We start from the raw sequence: 12693 nt of genomic DNA, 5'->3' as shown, positions 1-12693 counted from the left end.
AAAATTAGCCAGGCGTGGTAGCAGGCGTCTGTAATCCCAGCTACTCAAGAGGCTGAGGCACGAGAATCACTTGAACACGGGAGGCGGAGGTTGTAGTGAGCTGAGATTATGCCACTGCATGCCAGCCTAGGAGTTTTTCTTAAGAAAAGAAAAAAGAGCCAGGCGCAGTGGCTCACGCCTGTAATCCCAGCACTTTGGGAGGCCGAGGCGGGTGGATCACCTGAGATTGGGTGACCAAGATCAGCTGACCAACATGGAGAAACCCCGTCTCTACTAAAAATACAAAAATTAGCCAGGCATGATGGCGCATGCCTGTAATCCCAGCTACTTGAGAGGCTGAGGCAGGAGAATCGCTTGAACCTGGGAGGCGGAGGTTGCGGTGAGCTGAGATCACACCATTGCACTCCAGCCTAGGCAAAAAGAGCGAAACTCGGTCTCAACAAAAAAAAAAGAAAAGAAAAGAAAAGAAAAAAGAAATACATATTTAACTAAATATAAAAACACTCAAAAAACAAAGAAAGAAGTAATTGGTCCAGGTCAAATACCTCCTTCTCTATGAATTCTCTGGCCTCTTCCTTCTGGGAGTATATGCTCTCTCTTAAGGCACCTGCCACTTTCTTTTTTTTTTTTGAGACGGAGTCTCGCTCTGTCACCCAGGCTGGAGTGCAGTGGCCGGATCTCAGCTCACTGCAAGCTCCGCCTCCCGGGTTCCCGCCATTCTCCTGCCTCAGCCTCCCAAGTAGCTGGGACTACAGGCGCCCGCCACCACGCCCGGCTAGTTTTTTGTATTTTTTTAGTAGAGACGGGGTTTCACCGTATTAGCCAGGATGGTCTCGATCTCCTGACCTCGTGATCCGCCCGTCTCGGCCTCCCAAAGTGCTGGGATTACAGGCTTGAGCCACCGCGCCTGGCCGGCACCTGCCACTTTCTAACTGGGGTTATAGTTATTTAAATACAGACATTGCCTCCTCTAGGCAGGAATCCTTTAGGATTCCTGAGGACAAAATCCCTAAATTATTAATGGATTAATGGATCCCCCTGGCGTCCTGACCACATGTGACAAACTCATATGTTGCCCAGTGTGCTGAAACACGTCTGTCTGCAAACCCCTGCTTACACCAACTGTACTTGTTATTGTAAATTTACATACACACATTTATTACACAAACATACATACATATAATACACATACATATAGTATAAATACATATACACACACTTAACTACATAAACCCATGAAATATGTGCATCGTTGTTTCTACTAAAACTATTAATAATGCCTGGTGCGGTGGCTCAAGCCTGTAATCCCAGCATTTGGGAGGCGGAGGTGGGCAGATCACGAGGTCAGAAGATCGAAACCATCCTGGCTAACACAGTGAAACCCCGTCCCTACTGAAAAACACACACACAAAAAATTAGCCGGGTGCGGTGGCGGGCGCCTGTAGTCCCAGCTACTTGGGAGGCTGAGGCAGGAGAATGGCGTGAACCCGGGAGGCGGAGCTTGCAGTGAGTCGAGATCACGCCACTGCGCTCCAGCCTGGGAGACAGCGAGACTACGTCTCAAAAAAACAAACAAACAAAAAACAAACACTATTAACAAGTTTCTATTAAAACAAGTTGTTAAAAAAAGAAAAAAAAGAAACAGAATCAGAAAAAGAAAAAGAAAGAAACCACCTGCTAACCAAACTACAGCACGGCAAAACAAGCACAGAGGATTGGGTGAAAATTCATAAAATTTGTAATTCCACATTCATGTTGCTTCTAAGTTCTCAATTGTCACCAAGAAAATTAATTAATGGCCACACACAGTGACTCATGTCTATAATCCCAGCACTTGGAGAGGCCAAGGCAGGAGGACTGCTTGAGCCCAGGAATTCAAGACCAGCCTGGGCAACACGGCAGGACCTTGTCTCTACTAAAAATAAAAAACACTAGCTTGTCATGGTCATTAGGAGGTCAAGGCTGCATGATCGCACCACGACACTCCAGCCTGGGCACAGAGAGACCCTGCCTCAAAAAAGAAACAACAAGGCTGGGAGCAGTGGCTCACACCTGTAATCCCAGCACTTTGGGAGGCTGAGGCAGGCAGATCACTTGAGGTCACGAATTCAAGACCAGCCTGGGCAACATGGTGAAACCCCATCTCTACTAAAAATACAAAAATTAGGCCGGGCACAGTGGCTCACAACTATAATTCCAGCACTTTGAGAAGCTGAGGCGGGTGGATCACCTGAAGTCAGGAGTTCGAGACCAGCCTGGCCAACATGGTGAAACCCCATCTCTATTGAAAATACAAAAATCAGCCGGGTGTGGTGGCGCATGCCTGTAGTCTCGGCTACTTAGTAGGCTGAGGCAAGAGAATTACTCAAATCCAGGAGGTGGAGGCTGCAGTGAGTCGAGATTATGCCACTGCATTCCAGTCTGGGCAACAGAGCGAGACTCCATCTCAAAAAAAAAAGAAAAGAAAAAGAAAAAAAAAACTAGCTGGGTATGGTGGCACACATTTGTAATCCCAGCTACTTGGGAGGCTGAGGCAGGAGGATCACTTGAACCCAGGAGGCGGAGGTTGCAGTGAGCCGAGCTTGTACCACTGTACTCCAGCCTGGGTAACAGAGCAAGACTCTGTCTCAAAAAAAAAAAGAAAAAACAGATATTGAAGACAATCAATTATCGGTGTGGCACATGCAAAAAAATAACTAGCAGTTCTCATTAGTAAACTGAAAGTAAAAGAAAAGGACAATAAAAGATTGACATAAGAGAATATATCAATTTTTTGTTTTTAAGAGATAGGGTCTTGCTATGTTGCCCAGGCTGGTCTTAAACTCCTGGGCTCAAGTCATCCTCCCACCTCAGCCTCCTGAGTAGCTGGGACTATGGGAGCACACTATCATGCCTATCATTTTTTTACATCCCTAAACCACGTATTGTTTTTTAAGAATCTTTGTCTTTGTTCTTCAGTTAACTGACTGGTGGTCAGTCCCCATCTCATGAGACAGACACTTAATGACCACTGATCAGATGTCATGTCAGGTCAGGAAATAATCTAGTGTAAACCTGGGCTGAAGAAGCTATGCACAGGCTATGGGTACGGCACTTAGCACTTTTTTTTTTTTGAGACAGGATCTGGTTCTGTCACCAAGGAAGGAGTGCAATGATGCAGTCTTGGCTCACTGCAGCCTCAGCCTCCTGGGCTCAAGGAATCCTCCCACTTCAGCCTCCTGAGTAGCTGGGACCACAGGTGTGCACCACCACGCCTGGCTAATTTTTGTTTTTTTGTACAGACGGAGTTTCATCATGTTGCCCAGACTAGTCTCGAACTCCTGAACTCAAGTTATCTGCCTGTCCCAGCCTCCCAAAGTGCTGGGATTACAGGTGTGAGCCACCATACACAGCCTAGTACTTAGCACTTCCTAAATAAAATTCTTCCTGCCCTCAACAAAAAGAAACGACTATATAATTTGTTTAAAGACCAGGACAAGGGCCGGGCGCAGTGGCTCAAGCCTGTAATCCCAGCACTTTGGGAGGCCGAGATGGGCGGATCACGAGGTCAGGAGATCGAGACCATCCTGGCTAACACGGTGAAACCCCATCTCTACTAAAAATACAAAAACGAGCCGGGCGAGGTGGCGGGCGCCTGTAGTCCCAGCTACTCGGGAGACTGAGGCAGGAGAATGGCGTAAACCCGGGAGGCGGAGCTTGCAGTGAGCTGAGATCTGGCCACTGCACTCCAGTCCGGGCGACAGAGCGAGACTCTGCCTCAAAAAAAAAAAAAAACAAAGACCAGGACAAGTTAATAAGAGTAGGGAATTCAGAATTCTCCATTTCCCACCCGAAACAAATGCTCTAAGTGCCAGGCCTCCCTGAAGCTACCCTGGCATTGATATGTGAACCTAGTAAAACACTGGTCCTACCTTATATCTCCCCACACTAGATCTGGAGATGAGGTAAAACCCACATGGCCAGGAGAAAAGCATGACTGTGATCTGCACTGCCTGACCCACGCCAGCAGGTTGACTACACCTGCTGCAAAGGTTCCTGGGGTAAAAACTACTCCCTTTAATCGCTGTTTCAGGGCATCTGGGAATAAGGAGCAGGGTAAACCAGAAGGAAATGAAAATGAAATTTCTCTTACCTCACCTATGCCAAAAGGCTGCAGAGCTGTGGCCTTTGACACTTACAAGATTATCTTAACACCAGGAGGGCAGAAAACATCTCCAAGACAAAGAGCACAGGTCTTCCTTCTCAGCACACCAACACCCAGCTCAGTGACAGTGAGACCCCAAAAGAGGCAACTACTTACCTGAAAAAAGCAGCTGGGGAGAGGCTGGAAAACAAAAGTGGGCTCCACCTCTAGTTTTTCTTATTCTAAACGAAACCCTAGAGATGGATATATGTAGATTTGCTTGCCCTGTTTGGTAACCAAAGGTCAGGAAAGCCAGCTGCTTTCTACAAAAAATGAAATCAGACCAGGTGCGGTGGCTCTTGCCTGTAATCCCAGCACTTTGGGAGGCCGAGGCAGGCAGATCACAAGTCAGGAGATCGAGACCATTCTGGCTAACACGGTGAAACTCCGTCTCTACTAAAAATACAAAAAATTAGCCCGGCATGGTTGCAGGCGCCTGTAGTCCCAGCTACTTGGGAGGTTGAGGCAGGAGAATGGCATGAACCCAGGAGGTGGAGCTTGCAGTGAGCCGAGATTGCACCACTGCACTCCAGCCTGGGCAACAGAGTGAGACTTCATCACAAAAAAAAAAAAAAAGAAAGAAAGAAAATGAAATCAGGAAGTGTGTATTGGCTGGGCACAGTGGCTCATGCCTGTAATCCCAGCACTTTGGGAGGCCAAGGTGAGAGGATCACTTGAGGTCAGGGGTTCAAGACCAGCCTGGCCAACATGTGAAACCCCATCTCTGATAAAAATACAAAACTCAGGCAGGAGTTACATGCCTGTAATCCCAGCTATTTGGGGGCTGAGGCAGGAGAATCGCTTAAACCCAGGAGGCAGAGGTTGCAGTGAGCCGAGATCGCATCACTGCACTCCAGCACTCCAGCTTCGGCGACAGAGCGAGACTCCATCACCTGTGCACCTCTCTGGATGGGGTACACACCCTAGAGACTGGCTGTCTCCCACAAGCCATTCCTGATGGGCTCCACATTCTGCCCACAAGGGCAGCAGATGGGCAAACTCCAAGGCTCTGTTGTGGCCCCCCACTGGCCTCACTTCTCTCCACATGCAGGGCCAGGGCCAGGTCCAGGACGGTCACCTTTACAGCACCTAGGTGCAACCGAACACACTGCCACCAGCCCTCGGCCACTCCTGAGAAGGACCCACTTGGTATTGAAACATTTGCAAAACATAAGGAAAACAGGACAAAAAACAGCCCCTCCAACAGACATACACACAGACACATTCACATGTCATCCAGCTCCAGCTGGTTTTTAAGCTTCTGTTTGCCTTCACCACATTATATTCAGAGGGAGGGGTAAGGTCTGATTCCTAGGAATCTGAAAAGTCTCCCAGGTGCCTAATCCCTCCCCACCCAGGAATCACTGAGCAAACCCAGGTTCTCCACAGTCTCACCTCCGACTAGAGTGATTCTCCACCCTCCCACGCCCCCCCTGCCCACCCCTTGCTGACTGCAGGACTGATGTCCACCACAGGGCCACTGTAGAGCCACCAGCCACCTGGCTTCACCCCACACCCCCAACACAAAGAAACATCAAGCTCTTGATTGGACCAATGCCCCAAGTTAGGAGGCTCATGCTTGACTTTCCAAACAACCACCCCCTCGCTCTGTAGTTTTAGCCAAGCATCCTCAAGGTGATTTCCCTTTTCCCAGAATTAACACAGAAAAAGAAAGCATTAGGCAAGGGAAAAACAAGAAAAAGAAGACCAGGAACTATGCTAGGAGATTTAAAAGAGGGAAATGATCACTAACAAAAGAGAACTTGCCCAACAGAAAAGGAAAAGCAATTCAAGCTAAGCAAAACCACGCCACTGCGTCAGCCAAGACGCTGGGCTGCAGCATGGTCAGAGAGTCTGGCAAGCATCCTGGCTGTTTAGAAAAGCGCCACGGCCCCCAACGAAAACACTCGTGAGTATCAATCAAGGGCAGCATTCATCTGGTCAAATGAAATCAAACACCTAAAAGAAGTGACCTTGGTTCCCCTCTCCCCCCGCCACCCCTTCCCAGCACGGTTACCAGCAGACAGGCTCGATCTCACCACCTGCCACTTCAGGGCTCATTCCTCCACAGTTCACCAAGGCCTTTCGGGCCCTGCACTCTGCTGAGTGTGTGTGCATGACAGTGACACTCTAATGGGGTTTGGAGATACACACTAAAATCCACATGGGAACATGATGACTTCAGACACAGCAGAGGGCTACTTCAGGGCAGAGAGCAACATCAGTGACCACTGAGGGCGGGCTTTTGTGCTATGACCTGAAGACAACATTCCAGGGAGTGGGAACCCCATGTGCAAAGACCCTAAGAAGAAGCAGCAGCTACTGCATCTAATCTCTACCCTTTTCTTCCCATTCTAAAAAAACCTTCCCGAAACCTAGATGTGGTCTCACCTTTCTCTTCTGCTTAAAAGCCTTTGATTCCCACTGCCTATATAATAAAGCCCCTAAGACCCCCTTCTTGAGTAAAGTTTACTGAACGTAAATCACACATACCTACACGCACACATACATAGATACTCCATTTCCACTGACACCTTCCCTGACTACCAACACCCCTCAGACAGCCTGTAGAGTCCACCCCACCCACCTTTGATGCGTAGTCAATGAGAAGACATTCTTGATGACTTGGTCGGGGGTGTGTCTGAATCTATACACAACACACCAAGACTGACCTGGGTTCAAACCCTGACTCTGTCACTTACTACCCATGTGTCCCTGAACAAATATCTTAACTATCTCTCTGAGCCTCCATTTCATTTATGTGTAAAAAAGTGGTACAGCACTAACCTTGGGTGCCCCAACACTGATCATCACTGTTATTACATGGGCTGCTTAGCTTCCCACAGATAAAAATTTCATCTCCAGCCCCTAGATGATACCCCTAAACGCAGGTGGCTCTGCCCCTGAGGGACCTCACTGGCCACCCACCATGTGGTTCGAGATACCCCACCCTGAGTCCAGGAGCAACCACCACACACACACACCCATGGCACCATGTTCAGAAGACTGGTACATTCATTCCTTTTTTTTCTTTTTTTTTTTTTTTTGAGATAGAGTCTCACTCTGTCGCCTAGGCTGGAATGCAGCAGTGTGATCTCGGCTCACTGCAACCTCCACCTCCCGGGTTCAAGCGATTCTCCTGCCTCAGCCTCCTAAGTAGCTGGGACTACAGGTGCGCACTGCCACATGTGGCTAATTTTTTATATTTTTAATAGAAACAGGGTTTCACTGTGTTAGCCAGGATGGTCTCGATCTCCCGACTTCATGATCTACCCGCCTCGGCCTCCCAAAGTGCTGGGATTACAGGCGTGAGCCATAAAACCTCCAGAACACATTTTAAAATGCCTGTTCCAGGCTGGACGTAGTGGTTTACGTCTATAAACTCAACGTCTGTGGCTCAAAAACAAAATAAATAAATACATAAATGCCTGTTCCAGAGAACACCAAAGTAAAACCACTTAGAAAATACAGGTTTTGTCCCAGGCACCAAAGACAAGGAGAAGATAGTCCCTGAACACTTTTCATTCACAGCTACTACTAGGACCCTCACAGTTACAGAACCCACAAGGACACAGACAGCTGTGGGGTGTGTGAGTGAGGGGTGGGGGGGCACATCATGGCTGGAGCAGGAGAGAGAGGACTACAACCAAATAAAGCTTGAACTCATCTTCATCAAGGTACAACTCAACCTTCTACTTCCCAAGATTGGTTAATCCTGCCTCCTTGTAATTAAAGAAAAAAATACATTATGCAATGAACTGAAAATCTGGTTCAAATTCAGCAACCCGTAAGAGTCCAGGTTTAGGGTCCACTGGCCAAAAGTATAACTGCTCCTAACTACAGCAGCTTGGGAAGAAAATAATGTAGCCACAGGTATGACGATTTCAGTGAAATGTAGCAAAACATTTCTAAACAGCTCTAACTGTACCAAATGCAGTTCAGTTAACATTGCTCTCCAAACTTCCTTCTCTTTCAAAAAGAGCTACCAAACTTGATCCAATCTGATTCATGTTGGCCCCAGCCCACACATTCCAAATAAACATTTTCAAAACTCAGATTTTTTTTTAGCTTACCATAAAATTTATAATGACATCACATGCATTTGGAATGCAGAAACTTAAATCCATGATCTGAATGATGGTCAAAGAAATTGTTTTTTTGTTTTTGGGAGTGAGTTGTCATCCAGACTGGAGTGCAGTGGCGCAATCATGGCTCACTGTAGCCTTGACTTCCTAGGCTCAAGCGACCCTTCCACCTCAGCCTCCCGAATAGCTGGGACCACAGGCACATACCACCACACTTTGCTAGTTTTAAATTTTCTGTAGACACAGGGTCTCACTATGTTGCCCAGGCTGGTCCCAAACTCCTAGGCTCACGAAATCCTCCTGCACTGACCTCCCAAAGTGCTGGGATTACAGGTATGAGCCACTGCACCCGGTCTAGTTCATTTCTTAACATGATAGAAAACTCAATTCTCGGCTGGGCGTGGTGGCTCATGCCTGTAATCTCAGCACTTTGGGGGGCCGAGGTGGGTGGATCACCTGAGGTCAGGAGGTCGAGATCAGCCAGGCCAACATGATGAAATCCCATCTCTACTAAAAATACAAAAAAATTAGTCGAGCATGGTGGTGGATGCCTGTAATCCCAGCTACTCAGGAGGCTGAGGCAGGAGAATCGCTTGAACCCGGGAGGTGGAGGTTGCAGTAAGCAGAGATCACACCACTGCACTCCAGCCTGGGCAACAGGAGTGAAACTCCATCTCAAAAAAAAAAAGGTCAGGTGCAGTGGCTCACACCTGTAATCCCAGCACCTCGGGAGGCTGAGGCGGGTGGATCACAAGGTCACAAGTTCAAGACCAGCCTGGTCAACACAGTGAAACCCCATCTCTACCAAAAATACAAAAAAATTAGCTGGGCATGGTGGTGGGCGCCTGTAGTCCCAGCTACTTGGGAGGCTGAGGTAGGAGAATGGTTTGAACCTGAGAGGCAGAGATTACCTCAGTGAGCTGAGATCGTGCCACTGCATTCCAGCCTGGGTGACACAGTGAGACTCTGTCTCAAAAAAAAAAAAAAAGAAAGAAAATAAAACTCATTCTCTTGGAGGGGAAATATATGTGTGTGTGTGTGTATATGTGTGTGTGTATATATATATATATATATGCCAGTTCAAGCATTTAAACAGGTTTAAAAAATGAATGCTTTTTAAACACAGCTAATTTCTGCAGTCAGTCAATGTGACTCTCCACATGAGGGCAGCCCTAGGCACTTGCAATCACAGACGGCCACAAACCAACTGGCTTTGGGTAAGAAAGGATACTCCTCCCAAAGAATGAATCAGTCTTAGGACCACAGATCCTCATGTCACTCATGCCTGCACTGTTCATCCCACAGAGCCTGCTTGCCTATGATGTGCCATTTCAGAGCTAAGAACTGCGCACTCCAATGCAAAAAGCAGTCCCCTGCCCTCCGCCTACCCAGCTCCTAACCCCACAGAAGACAAACAGGTCAGTCATATCACACATGAGGAGTATGGGGGGTGGGGGTGGACTATTCATTCTGCAGGCCCACAGGCAAAACACCTGGAGGGAGGGGAAGGTGAAACTAGAGCCAAGTTTTGAAGGATGAGTTCAGCAGGCAAAGACGGGAAGAGTGGCATATGCAGTAGAGACAAGATTTGCACAGGGAGAAACGCAAGAAGTTCAGGAGTGTGGCAAGAGATGAGACTCAAGGGGTAAGCAGGAGTCAGACCACAAGTTTGGATTTTATTGTGGTAACAACAGAGAACCACTCAAGAATTTTAATCTCAGACAGTCCGACCCCTCCCCGTTGCGGATAAGAACATGAAGATGTGGAAGAGGGTCATGGAAACACTCTATTTGGCTCAAGAGCTAACGAAAAATGCTAAACCATATCTATCCTTCAATGTTCAATAACGAAAAGCACAGCCCAAAGACTTCTTCCAGATGGTCACCTTCTCTGTGCCTCAGTTTCCTCATCTGTAAAATGGACAGCAGCCACCTCACAGGGCTGTTGTGAGGACTGAATGGGTTCTATCCACAAAGTGCTTACAGCAGAAGAAAGCTCCATCACTATTAGGTGGTGGTGGAACTACTACTGCTAGGACTAGTAATACCAGCAGCTTATGAGTCAGAACCCACTGCCCCCAGATCAAAAAGCAGATGTAGACTTTACCACCTCCTAGGAAGCTGCTGTACAATGGTATAGGCTTGGAGACTGCTCAGAGTCACTTTGTGACTGAAGGGAAAAGAATGGACACGTGTTAGCCCCTCCCACCCCCATCCCCTCCAGTCATAAAGCTGGTCAAGGTAAAGCAGTGGCCCAGAGCAGCGCCCAGAGCAGAGCCCAGTTCCCTTGGTCTCAGCTGGCTGCAGGTCTCAAGGCTGTCAGCCCTCGCAGAATGGGGAACAGCCCCTCCCACCTTTCTCAGCCTGAGCCCCGCCCCACCCATCCAGGCACAGAAGGCTTCTTGTCCCTCCACCTCTCTGTCCTGGCAACCCTCTAGTCACCTCCGGAAATGAGACAAAGCCCAGAATCCACCAACCAGAAGCCTCTGTATGGCCCAGGGAAGAAGGAGAGAGTGTGCGGAATCCAGCGGGCATCGCCCAGTCCCTTTCCCAGCCCTACCCAAAGATAAAGACCCTGCTGTCAGGAGCCGGGGACTCCCGGGTGGGAGAAAGAGAAAGCCATGCCGTAGGAAGCTGAGAACAGTAATCAGCCATGAAGAGATCCAAGTGCCCAGAACCGCAATTCCCAGACCTTTGGGTTTCACCAATTAGAAATTTTCCCCAAAAGTTTTGGGGACTTTTCAACAAAGGGTACTGAAACAGCTAGTTATCCACAGACACACACACACACACACACACACACAAACCTTCAATTCACATATCGCACCACATTTTAAAAGTTCAAAATGGATCACAGGCCTAAATGTAGAACACAAAACTATAAAATTTCTAGACGACACATGAGAAAATATTTGTGACGTGGGAGTAGGCAAAGATTTTAGCTGTAACACCAACCATAAAAGCACAAGCCATAAAAGAACAAACTGACTTCAGCAAATGTTTAAAACTTCTGTTCTTCAAAAGACACTGTTAAAAGAATGAAAAGACAGCCTCAGACAGGGAGTCAATATTTGCAAATTATATAATTGATCAAGGAATTGTATCCAAAATATATTTTTAAAAATCTCAAAACTAAGTTAATAATAACAACTCAACTTTTTCAACAGGCAAGTGATTTAAAGAGATACTTCACTGAGGGAGATACACGGACAGCAAATAGGCTCAGGAAAAGAGAGTAACCACCCTTACTCACAAGGGAAATGCAAATTAAACCTACCAGAACAGCAAAAATTAAAAAGACTACACATACAGTCAGGCGCAGTGGCTCACACCTGTAATCCCAGCACTTTGGAAGGCCAAGGCGGGTGGATCACAAGGTCAGGAAATGGAGACCATCCTGGCTAAGACGGTGAAACTCCGTCTCTACTAAAAATATAAAATTAGCCGAGCATGGTTGCAGGCGCCTGTAGTCCCAGCTACTTGGGAGGCTGAGGCAGGAGAATGGCATGAACCCGGGAGGCAGAGCTTACAGTGAGCAGAGATGGCACCACTGCACTCCAGCCTGGGCGACAGAGCGATACTCCGTCTCAAAAAAAAACACACACAAAAGACCACACATACCAAGTGTTGGGGTGGACGTGGGGTAACTAGAACCCAGTGCTGGTGAGGTGTGCAAAGCACTTTGGAAAAGCTTGGCAGTGTCTGGACATTTTAAACGTACACCACCAAATCACCTAACCATTCCACTCTAGGTATTTACCCCAGGGAAGTGGAAGCAGATGTTGGCCGAGTGCAGTGGTTCACACCTATAATCCCAGCACTTTGGGAGACTGAGGCAGGAGGATCATTTAAGCCCAGGAGTTCAAGATCAGTCTGGGCAACTGTCTCCATTAAATTGTTGATAAAAAGAAAGCAGATGTCCCCACAAAGACTGGCACACAAATGTTGACAGCACCTTATTTTTTTGTAACATCTTTTCACAACATAGCATCTTCATTTGTGATTACACCAAGTGGAAACAGCCCAAACGTCCGTCAATAGGTGAATGAACAAATTGTAAAATGCCCATGCATTGGATTTTTTAAAAAATGAAACTGATAAATGCTACAACAATCTCAAAGTAATTTTACTGAGTGAAATAAGCCAGACTAAAAATAACACATAACTGTAAAAAGAATATATACTGGCCGGAAGCGGTGGCTCACATCTGTAATCCCAGCACTCTGGGAGGCTGAGGCGGGCGGACTGCCTGAGCTCAGGAGTTTGAGACCAGCCTGGGCAAAAGAGTGAAGCCCAGTCTCTACTAAAAACATAAAAAAGGCCGGGCGTGGTGGCTCAAGCCTGTAATCCCAGCACTTTGGGAGGCCGAGACGGGTGGATCACGAGGTCAGGAGATCGAGACCATCCTGGCTAACACGGTGAAACC

At 47.5% G+C, this 12693-nt stretch overlaps 1 protein-coding gene across 2 annotated transcripts in view; it reads right to left on the bottom strand.

Annotated features, from left to right (window-relative positions):
• PACSIN2 (protein kinase C and casein kinase substrate in neurons 2) overlaps window positions 1-12693 on the bottom strand; it is a 156964-nt gene that overhangs the window by 121624 nt on the left and 22647 nt on the right. The window contains exon 1 of one of the 2 annotated variants that reach the window (XM_033233717.1): window positions 4133-4246. The exons of the other annotated variant lie outside the window; for it this stretch is intronic. The gene's annotated coding sequence lies outside the window, so the exon portion shown is untranslated. Of the gene's footprint in view, window positions 1-4132; window positions 4247-12693 lie in introns of those variants that run through there. 2 annotated transcript variants of the gene reach the window in all.

Source organism: Trachypithecus francoisi, unplaced genomic scaffold (assembly GCF_009764315.1).
Source record: "Trachypithecus francoisi isolate TF-2019V2 unplaced genomic scaffold, Tfra_2.0 Lachesis_group14, whole genome shotgun sequence".
In the NCBI taxonomy this organism is placed as follows: Eukaryota; Metazoa; Chordata; class Mammalia; order Primates; family Cercopithecidae; genus Trachypithecus; species Trachypithecus francoisi.
The sequence above is the reverse complement of the archived record's forward strand: the minus strand, read 5'-3'. Positions and strand labels throughout refer to the sequence as shown.